Consider the following 12,487-nt stretch of genomic DNA (forward strand, 5'->3'; position numbering starts at 1 on the left):
TGTACACATGTTCTATTCTCATGTTCATTTATAAGTACAAAATTTTTAGTTTTGCACAAAAAAATAATTTAGTTTTTTCAATTTTGTCAAAAAAAATATTACTTTTTTTTTCACATAATTTTTTTTTTAGTTTTTCAATTTGAAAGTTAATATTTTAAAATTTTAAAAATCAAAATAAATGTCAAATCATTATATTCCTTTACAGATAATTATAAATAATGAACAATCATTGTTTAAAGGGCAATTTCGACTATCAGAAATTTAATGGGACTTGAAGGACTAAAAAATCTTAGGTAAGACTTAATAGAGTATAACTTCATAAATTAAAATTTGTGTGTAAATACAAAAAAAAAAAAAAAAAAGTATTTCTATGTGAAAATTTCACTTACGTAGTTTTGAAAATTAATTATAAATAATTGGTAAATTTTATTAATATTAATAATTAAAAAATAAAATTCATAAATGTATAATTTTTCCTATTTCCCAATTTACTTGAAAAATTTAGGCGAAATCCCTCTATTTGATCCTTATTTGGTGAAAAAGACAGCATAATTTATTTTGTTTCATAAGTCCCCTAAGGGGAAAATACATAATTGACCAAAGACAAAGTAAAATATATATTTTTTTCTTTGGACAATATTGTCAGAGTAACATATTACTATCAAACAGAGTAATATGTTACTGTGAGACAGAGTAACATATTACTGTCAAACAGAATAACTGTTAAACAGAGTAACATGTTTATGTTATTGTTACTGTTTATATCAATTTCGATGATAAAAATAATAATTATTTTTTAAAAAAAGAATTTCATAGTCAATACGGATTGTATTTGATAGATCTTGATGAAAAGATTTTAAAAATACTAATTTTATTAAAAACCAACATTTATATCAAAAGTTATATTATTTTAAAGTTTAATATTTTAATAATAATGGTATGTATTGAATTTTTTAAGAAAAACTTTTTCTGAATGTCCTTAATGCATTAAAATTTTATTATGAGGGGGTTTTGACCAAATCTCCTAATTTACTTTGTCCATTTATGAAATATTAATAGGGTGAAATACCAATAAATCTCAAAATGTGATTTTTTGAATTGTTTAATCCTTCATTTTTTTCATGAACTCAAAGGTCTTATTGAAGTGGAAATTACATAAAATAGTAGTCACTTGTATATTTGGGTTTAATTTTTGGTAGATAAAAGCGAATTTTTTCAAATGTAAAATTATACATTTGGATAATTCGCACTATAGAGGTTTTGCATTTTCTCTCAGTCTAGAACAAATCTCACATTGCAAATAAGAACGTAACACTCTAATACAACACTCCAATATAGCACATTAGGAGGTTGTTTGGGATGATCTAAATAAGTGTACATTTTAACTTTTTACGAAAAGACGTGCAAAAAAGTAAAAATGTGACTCAAAAAAGATAAAAATATAAAAATGTGCCCTAATATAGCGGATGCCAAACAACTCTTAAAAAATCCTTTAGTGTATTTTTTCCAAACGTAACACTCCAATCAATATAATCCCAAAAGTAACACTCCAATGTAATATACAAAAACACTAAAAAAACTCTTATTGTACTTTTTCCAAACGTAATACTCACAGTTTGAAATTATACATTTGTCAAAGCTTACTAAGAAATTTTGTACTCCTTTTGGAATGGTTTGAAGAATCCTACATATTTTATTGGTGTGTTACGTTTGAAAAAAATACATTTAAGAGTTTTTTTGTGTGTTACATTGGAGTGTTACGTTTGAGTGTTAAATTGGAGTGTTATAGTTTGACATTATACACTTGTCCAAAACTTACTAATGAGTTTTCGTACTTCTTTTGAAATGTTTGAAAAATATCAAATCCTTTTGGATTGTTTGAAAAATCCCATATTTTAAGTCATTTTTTATACTCCTTTTGGAATGTTTGAAGAATCTGACATTTCATATCATTCAAAATAAAAAAGATCATCATATAAAAATTCGTCACAAATTTTATCCTCATAGGTTGTGTATCTTACTGTTACATCACCCGGGGGTACCTATATACGGTAAATAGTTTGGACCCTCGATTTATTTGATCTAGTCTCACGAGGGTAATATGAAACATAGATGAGAGTCCAAATCCGACAACTTTTTATAAAAAATCCATTTTATCGCCAAAGATAGTCTGCGTCATCAGATCTCATAGTCGCTACCTAATATTTTGGGAAATTAGGAAACCCGTGACTCGTGCTAAAGTCCCTGTTCGTCGTAACCAAAGATGTCTCAGTTCAGAACCTTAGATATGAGAGGGGAAGATCTTTAATTGAGCATCCTCGCTCACCCAATCAAATATTGGCTTTTATTAAACCATGATATGAGTTTTATTTACTTTATATGTTCATATTCCAATTTATTTAATAAATCCTAAAATTTACTATATGAAAGTAAGCAAGTATAGATTGTGTCATTCATTTTGGAACAACTTGATTTCATGTGTTTTGAAAAAGTTTTAAGAATGTGCAACTCAATAGAAATTGAGTTTACAAATATGAAAATCGATATTATTCCAAATTGAACAATACAACCTCCATCCACTGGCATTCATAGAGATATATCAAACAAGCAAGTAGCCACATGGTAGGATGCTTAAACATGGTAATAAAAACACATACAAGCGGGATGCAAAGCATAAAAATTTATATATTTACCGATGTCCCGCAAACAGTTACAAAACAAAGTTAGTAAAATATGCATGATCTTATATATAAAATCCTAATACAATTCACTCATGAAATGCAATTAAAAATTCGGCTTCTAACATATGACATGTGAATCATCTCAAGAATATGAGGTAGCACACATAATTATATAGAAATTGATTAAATCCATAAATGCAAATTTAGCCGAATCAAGATGCATGAAATATAGATACAAAGCATGGATATGATATATATTTACAAATAAGAAAAGCAAGTAAAAGAACGGGATAGCAAGAATGGGGCAAGGAGGGAAATTATTACAACACTTGAATAATTACATATCCAAATAAGGGATGAGAGGAAGAAAATATTACAACAAAATAAAACCTCACAAATCTCTCAACTTAAAAGAAAGACAAAAACTTCATGTGCCTCGGAGACTGCCAGAAACTGTTATGCTCATCATTGGAAGACTACTTTGTTCTATCCCAGAAGAAGTTGGCCGACCGGCCAATTAGGCTTGGCAAAAACTGTTTTGTTGCAACTCCGAAACAGAACAAACAAGGGATATGTATGTAGCTCAACTAATCACTTCTAGTTAGCTTACAACAGTTTATAATATGCAATCAAAGTCAAAAAATTAACATAAGAAAGAAAGTACAAGAAAATGAAAAAGATTGAAAATTCACCTTCCAAAGAAAATGATGAATTTCTTGATTTCCAAACTTCCTTTTGATCACCCTCAAGGTTGTGAATTATGTTCTCGATCCTCAATTCGAAAACTTGAAATTTTAGCTATAATGGTGTTTTGGGATTGTTTAACAATATGTGTGGTGGAAAATGGTTAACTCACTGATTTTCTCAAACTTGACAAAGATTACTCTTTCTTTAATCAAAGCTCTAGAATTTGATTATAATGAGTTTTTGGATGGTTTTGGTAATGAAAGATGAGCCATAATAGTGTATAGGTACAAGAAGGGAAGTTTTGGCCAACTCTCAACTCAAGCCAGACTTTTTCTTTTATCCTATCCTCTTTACCCCTTTCAACAATCTAATCTCTTGTGTAGGCAATGGTGGAAGACTTAGTCAAAAAGATGGTGGGAGATAAGTGAAAGACAACAATGGAGGACAAACCATAATGATAAATAAAGAGAGATGATGGGTTATTGCTTTAACTCTCTCTTTTTTAAAGGGGCAAGCCCTTTAGGCAATGGAGGCTGAGTGTGTATGCATTTTGTGCATGAATGCATCAGAAGTATCTAAGGTGGCATGTCCTACATGCATTAAACAAGAATTATTCTAAAATTGCCCTGTTCCTGGACAAATTAGTCGACCGGCCAAAAAGTTGGATGGCCAGCCAATGAATTAGTTGGTCAACCAAAAAAGTTGGCCAGATGGCAAAAATATTGGCCTTGGCTTGACTATTTTGCATGAAATAGGATTTTTCGACAAAATTATCACCCTTTCCTCATATTTCCACTATGTTCTTTGCTCATTTCCTAAGAAAATATTTTATTTCAAAGTTTAAAAATGAGCCTCGGTACACTACGGAAATGCTCAGAACAAAGCGCGGACAGAAAGTTTTGAAAGAGAGTTTTGAATGGGTTTCAAGTACTTTGCCAAAACAGGCTTAGGGTTGGGAATAAAGCTCGAATTCCATATTTCTTAATGAGGATGCTATGAGAAACACATTATTGTTTTTATCATCGAGTAATAAAAAAAAAGCGCCCAAGTCTTAAGGTTGGTCAAAATAGGGTGTCTACACTTACCGTTCTAGCACAAAAGAAAAGGGAAAAAAAAAAAAAAAGAAGCAAACGAAACATAATAGATATAAGGGGATAACCGTTAACCCAAATTCCAAATAATATATTAAATATGCATTTTCAAAATTAATGGGACTAATTGGTCTATAAAAAAATTCTTTGTACTAAACAAATCACCATTTCTCAAGATGAAATTTATAGGTAAATTTTTCATATTAATATTATTTTTGTATTATATAACTAACTAATAAATTAAAAAAATGATAAACATACGAAAAAGTTTGTATATATATATGTAGACACCCCATTTTTGACCGCTCTCAAGAGTTGGACGCTTTATTCGATGATGAAAGTTGAATTGTGTGCTTTGAATTCATAGCGATTCGGATTCAGTCAGGTTCTCGAAATAACCTCAGATCGTCACCATTTACCTTGTTTGAATCTCTGAGTCTCATTTTTGGACCTTTTGCCACCTTAAGTTGAGTTTGAACCAAAAAAATAGGGGAGGGCATCAAGGCCCGGCCGTGCATCAATGATGGCCAGCCGGGTCTCGGTGACGATAAATACTGTTTTGGGCGGGATCCCTCCAGCTATCTTTTTTTGAAGATATTTATCACATTTTAAGCTCAAATTCTATAAAAACGAAGCTGTGTTATTGTTTTGAGAGTTGAACAAAATTTAAAAAGCCTATATACACCTTGAGAGCACCTCCCTCCTCCTTTTTCCATGGCAAGCAACCTTTGAGCTAACCTAGCTCCCTTGTGTCATCTCCATACACCATACACAACCTTGTCTCACCATGTTAGAGCCTTGGTTGATCTTTGATAAGCATAATTCAAGATCATAATCAAAAGCTAACTTTTTTGCAAGGTATAAACTTTTTATCTTCCTTCTTGCTTTCATATCTTTCATTTCCAACTATGAAAAAAACATACACTGCAACCCAAGCACCATATTTACAATATCTCTCCATTATCTATTACTTTTGCACTCCTTTTATTTTTCCAGATATCAATTCAATTTTTGTTGTTGTTGCTGAACATCACGGTGCCATTACAATTTAAGAATTCCGGCGTGGCTTCATTTGTTAACTATCACTGGTATCAGAGCAACCGAAAGTTGAAGCCTATTGCCGAAGCCCATAAGATTTCTTTAATTGGCCATGGACAAGCAGCAACAATTCCATCAGTGTTGACTTTGTAAACAACCAACATTGCATATTGTTCCTTGTGTGGGTCCATGCAAAGTTTTCCATCATTAACATACCAATTAGTGCTAGTATCATTAGTGCTGCTTTGATTCAACACCTTCAAGCATTGTCCATTTATTTTTTTTGGAGATCAAGATAGTGGGAGCAATTCTAGCAAAGTAGTGTTGCCAAGGAGATTCGGTATACAACAATATTTTTGTGCGCGTTTATGGTCAGTCTATCTGAACTTATAATTAATTGATAATTTATATTATGGCTAGTAAAGCAGTTAGTCAAGAACTTAGTAAAACTGAAAAATTGAATGGCACTAATTTTTCTACTTGGAAACGTCGTATCCGTCACATTCTTTTTCAAGACAAGGTTGAGTATGTGATTGATATTGATGTACCAGATCCACCTCCCAAAAATTGTAGTGCTGCCAATAGGAGAATGTATGAAAAATTTATTCAAGATGATAAGATTGCTAGAGACATCATGCTCACTTTCATGGAACCAGATATTGAAATTTTATTTGAAGATCATGTGCATGCTAAACCCATGTTTGATGCTGTTAATGATGCTTATCGCGCTTCTGTTGGACAATCTTCACTGTATTTAAATAAATTAAATTCTGTTGTGTACTAAACAACAATCAGAATATAAAGAAATAAAGGAAATGAGAGAATTTGTTTGATTACAAAAATCAAACTCGAAATAAAAAAAAAAAATAAAAACAGATTTTATTTTGTTACAAAAACAAAATTAAAATTTGATTTAAATAAATAATAATAACACTGAAAATAAATTAAATAACTGACTTGATTTAATTTCTTCGAATTATAATCTGATCAAGTCCAGTGTTTGGCACTGTGTCCTTAAGACAGATTCGTCCCCTCCACGGTGCTTTCAGAATTTGGACGTCTATCTCTCAGGATGAAATGATCTACTACAAACAATTGCAGCACTACAAATTGTTTGCCTTACGAACACACTAAGTGTTTACACTCTTTCACACAAAAATAAAATGCAGCAAAATGAAGAATAGAATTTGCAAAGGTGAAATCCGAAATTTGTGGATGTAATGAATATTTTAACATCAAATGAGGGTGGTCCTATTTATAAATGTAAAGGTGGCTCTTGGTTTTGAAGTGAACAGGTATGAAACCTGTTGGTTTTGAATTCAAACAGATTTGAATCTGTTAGGTTATATTTCAAACAGATAACAAAAACGGGAAGGGCCTTGTTTGGGTGTGCAATAATACTAGACTGGTTTATTTCGGGAAGGGCCCTGTTTGGATGTACAGAAAACCAAACCAATTTAATTTTGAATTATGGATTTTATTTTACCAAAAATAAAATTAAATTCAAATGTTTTTGACCCAAAAAGATGCGTGTGGTAATTTTTGGGTCCAATGGGTCTAGCCCATTTTACCCATAACCTCTCCCTCTAAAACACTTGGGTACCCCTTGGGGCACACCCCAAGTACCAAACCCATGCCTTATAAACCCTTTCAAAACTTCCTACCAAATCAATGTGGGACAAGCCAATTTACAACCTTTATGAATTTCCACCAAAACTCCATTTCCATGGAGCACACTTTGGCTTCAATTTCCCATTCACTCGGTAATGGTTTTGAGTAACCAAATATACCACGTGAATCACAACGCGGCATAGAACGCATTACCACTTTGACCCGTGTAAATCGATGCACGGGGCCCACCTAAACAATAGACCAAACTTAGGAAAAAATTCTGGTTTTACCCAGAATTTTATAACCATTTCCAACAGCTTCATCTGAATCATATGTTCAATTGTTAATTGAAAGATTTAATGGGACTTCAATGAAGGAAGATAGGAGTGTAATTGAACATGTTAATAAATTATCTGTCATTGCTAAAGAACTAGCGGCTATAGGGAACCCTATTCCGAATCGCATACAATTTTACATAGTTTACTTGATTCTTGGGATCCTGTCGTTGTTGCTCTTAATTTGTCTTCAACTCTTGTGACCATGAAAAATTTACCTATTTTATTGGGAGTAGAGGCTGAAAGGAGCCAAAAAGAAAACCACTAAATCTTTTTTAACCGTTACCTCTGTTGGTCCATCTGAGCCACCATAATTTGAAAATAAAAAATTCTCTGCTTTTTCCTCAGAAGCTTCAAATTTTGGAAAGAAAATTTTTTCTAAGAATTTTAAGGGAAAAGGTAAAAAGTTTAAAAATAGTGGCAATAATAATAGTGGCTATAACAAATGGAACACAAGAGTCTGTTTTAATTGTGGAAACCTGGACATCATCAAGTTGATTGTCGTGTGAATAAAAATAAGAAGAAACCTTATTCTGGAGGCTCCAAAGATATTGTTTGTGTTGTGACTGAATCTCTTTTGACTGATTCTGACATTGGAGCTTGGTGGGTGGATTCTGCTTCTTCCCGCCATGTGGCAAAGACTAGACTCTTTTGTGGAGTTAAGAGAGGTGAAAATCGGTGATTGTCGAATATACATGGGAAATAACAATTACGGTGATGTTGTTGGTATTGGAACTGTAAAGATCATGATACCTGGGCAAAGAAACCTCTACTTGACTGACGTATTATATTCACCCACCATAAGGTGTAACCTTGTCTCAGTTCCTCGTTTGGATGAAAAGGGTTTTGAGGTGCGCTTCCATTCTGGAAAAGTGTCTATTGGAAAACATTGTAGGATTCTTATGTGGGGTAGTAAGGTTGATGGTTTGTATCGCTTGAACGTGGTTTCTAGTGTTAACAATAATGCATTTGCTAGTTCTTCTGCTTGTATTGATTCTTCTTTGTATGTTGATGATCTTTATATTTGGCATTTAAGATTAGGACATATAAACAAAAATAAAATGAAAAGGATGATAAATATGGAATTAATTTCCAAAATAAATATAGATTTATCTATTTGTGAATCATGTTTATCCGGAAAAATGACTAGATGACCTTTCTCTAAAGGACAAAGAGCAAGCGAATTATTAGCTATAATACATTCAGATGTTTGTGGACCATTAAATATTAAAACACACAGAGGCATGGAGTATTTTGTAACGTTTATTGATGATTACTCTAGACATGTTTATTTATGTTTAATGCGTAAAAAATTTGAAGTATTTGAAAATTTTCAAGAATATAAAAAGGAAGTTGAAAAACAATTAGGCAGAGACATTAAAATGTTTAGGTCTGATCGAGATGGTGAATATATATCAAATTTATTTGGTGAATTTTTTTAAAGATAATGGAATTATACATCAAGCCACTATGAGTTATACACCACAACAAAATGGCGTTGCCGAACGCCGTAACAGAACATTATTAGATATGGTTAGATCCATGTTAAATCATTTTTCACTTGGATGAGAATTTTGGGGGGAAGCTATTGTCATTGCAATGTATTTATTAAATTTAATTCCTACAAAAATTATTGATAAAACTCCACATGAATTATGGACTGGTAGAAAGCCTGTTTTGGATAACTTAAAAGTTTGGGGTTCTTTTACTCATATATTAATTCCAGCTCAACAAAGAGACAAACTAGATAATACAACTATCAAAGGAATTTTTATAGGATATCCTAAAAATTCATAAGGTTATAGATTTGCCATTCATCATAGTGATGGTACTATTAGTGTAATGGAAAGTAGAGATGCAAGATTTTTAGAAGAGGAAATTGACACAAGAAATCCTACAAAGCTAGTAGAATTATTTGAGATTCCTAGAGGAAAAGAAATTTTAAATGATAATGATATTAGAACACCTAATATAGAAATTATTTCAAAACCAATGGAAACATTTCATGACACTATTGGAAAAATTCAAAGAGAAAGAAACCCATCCACAGGGTTAAAACATTATCTTACATTTATTAGTGAAGAAAATAATGATGATCCTTTAACTGTCAAAGAAGCTTTATCGTCCCTTGATTCGAACAAATGGGTAGAGGCAATTGAAGATGAATTAGATTCTATAATTAAAAATAATGTGTGCAAATTAGTGGATTTACCGAAAGATAGAAAACCAATTGGGAATAAATGGATTTTAAAAAGAAAATATAAATCTGATGGTACTATTGATAAATATAAGGCAAGATTAGTGGCTAAAGGTTTCACACAAAAATCAGGAATAGTGTAGACGTCCCCGAACGCCCCGGGAGGATGAGTCCCGTTCTGTTCATTTGGGGTCACCACAGCTCAGGACTCTCAAATTTGTCACGGTTCTAAGTCTGAACCAAAGAGTCCAAATCCGGCAAATCGTTTTAAGAAAAAAAAGATTTTTGAAAGAAGTGCCAAACATGGACTGCTTTGCCAGATACAGAGTCACCACCTAAATATTTTATTTTGGGAAATTTAGGAAACCCTGACTCGGTGCCAAAAGGCCACGTGTCCGTCATCACCAAAGTTGCCTCGGCTCGGGAACTTGGGTACGATTGGGGAAGGTCACTTCGTGAGCACCCCCGCTCGCCCGGTCATAGACCGGCCTCTACTAACCATGATATCAATTTTTGAAAACATTGTGAGTTCTTATTCCGGTTATTAGCCTAGGTTACTATGTGATGCGCACAGCATATAAATATAGACCGGGTTGCCTGAATTGGAACGAAACATTTCATGTTTATTTTTGAAAATGGTTTGCTACCCGCAGGTAGGCTTTAAAATATTTGATGATTTATTCCAATTTAAGTAACCCAACCTCCACCCACAGGCATTCAGGCAGTTATATCAGATAAGCACATAGCCTCATGGTAAGCATGCTATTCATGGCAGTCACTCACACGCATGCAAGGATGCTAAAGCATAAAGCTTACCGAGTACTCCAAGCCAAAACAGAAACTTCATTAGAAATCATGCATGATCCTAAATATACAGGAATGCCTAATGCAACACATGCAAAAATGCGATTATAGCAGGCTCGGCTATTCTAAGATGGCATATGAAACGTTACAACTATCATGTATTCAACTTTGGAATTGAAAGTACAATGCGGTTAGTATGATGCGCCGAGCCCGGTGCATGCAATACAGATGAATGAATGCAAACATGCTGTCATACTGTATGCTAATTGAAATATGCCCTAATCTAACCATCATAAGCGGATAAATAAAAGGGAGAAAGACGTGGGGTTGGAAGACATACATCACACTCACGCACACTTATTACAGTTGTGCCCTCGCACAGAGGGTCCAAATAAATATACAGTCCCGAATAAAAGAATATTACAGTCCCGAAATATTACAAAATCCTAATTAATTAACAAATTAACTAAGAAAATAAATAAAACTGGCATGCAAGCCAGGGACTGCCTTGCTTCTGATGGATGATGCATGTCCGGGTTGTGCTGCGCGGAAATCCACCGGAATGCCCCAATTAGCCTCTGTTTACACCTGTTCTTGAAATGCGTGCCAAGCCTCAAAAAGTTGCTGATTCTTCGTTTTGCTGCAACAGAGAGCAGGAAAGGGGCATAGCAATGTATTTGCACAGATATATGCATGTCTCGATCCTCGTGCCACCAATCACGCATACCGAGGCATGATGGCCGAGGAGTCGAAATGCACAACTCAATATAGGATGAATGCACATGAAACTACAGCTAAAACCTAACTCCATCATGGATAATCCGGAGTGTCGGTGACTGGGGAATTGAGACACATTCCGTCACTCGGTGTACGAAATGTACCTCGTTTCCCGTGCCCGGGCTAACTCCTATTCCGAACATGATGCAATATGCATGATATGCATGAAATACAACTAAGATACAATCCTAACATACACAATGCTATGAAAATGAGATGCCTCGAAATGCGTGCACACGGGCACGCAAACCGAGAAAATGCATGAATGCGATCTAAGATACAACCTAGTATGCACTATGCTGTGAAAATGAGATGCCTCGAAATGCGTGCACACGGGCACGCAAACCGAGAAAATGCATGAATGCGATCTAAGATACAACCTAGTATGCACTATGCTGTGAAAATGAGATGCCTCGAAATGCGTGCACACAGGCACGCAAACCGAGAAAATGCATGAATGTGATCTAAGATATAACCTAGTATGCACTATGCTGTGAAAATGAGATGCCTCGAAATGCGTGCACACGGGCACGCAAACCGAGGCGATGGCATACGCAATGCAAATGACATGGAAAATGTAACATGGGCTTACACTAACATGAGAGAGCCTCAGCCGCACTCACATAAGAGGCCGGTGAATGAAAAAAGAAGTGCCTCGAAATGCGTGCACACGGGCACGCAAACCGAGGCGATGGCAGAATGCGATGTAATGACATGGAAACATGATATGGGCTTATACCAACATGAGTGAGCCTCAGCCACACTCACATAGGATGCCGACGGATAAAAATGAGGTGCCTCGAAATGCGTACACGCAGGCACGCAAACCGAGGCAATGACAGAATGCGATGCAATGACATGAAAACATGATATGGGCTTATACCAACATGAGTGAACCTCAGCCACACTCACATAGGATGCCGGCGGATAAAAAATGAGGTGCCTCGAAATGCGTGCACACGGGCACGCAAACCGAGGCGATGGCAAAAATGCGAACAATGGCAGGAAATGGATAGCAATCATTCTAATGGAATTTCAGCAGTAAAATATGGGGGAAAACAGTCCCGAAATGAGGCGAAATGACACCAAATGCATGGAATTGTCCCGAAATGCAAATTTAGGCACCCGAAATGGCCTATAGCTATGCCAAACATGCACAATATGGACATGCAATGCAAAGACAGAAGCTAGAAAGTCCCGAAAAAGGCACTTTCACAGTTATAAACATGGCCAAACAGCAAGCATAGGTATGGCAAAAATGGCATG

Source organism: Camellia sinensis, chromosome 4 (genome assembly GCF_055761805.1).
Source record: "Camellia sinensis isolate YWXY chromosome 4, ASM5576180v1, whole genome shotgun sequence".
Classification (NCBI taxonomy): Eukaryota; Viridiplantae; Streptophyta; class Magnoliopsida; order Ericales; family Theaceae; genus Camellia; species Camellia sinensis.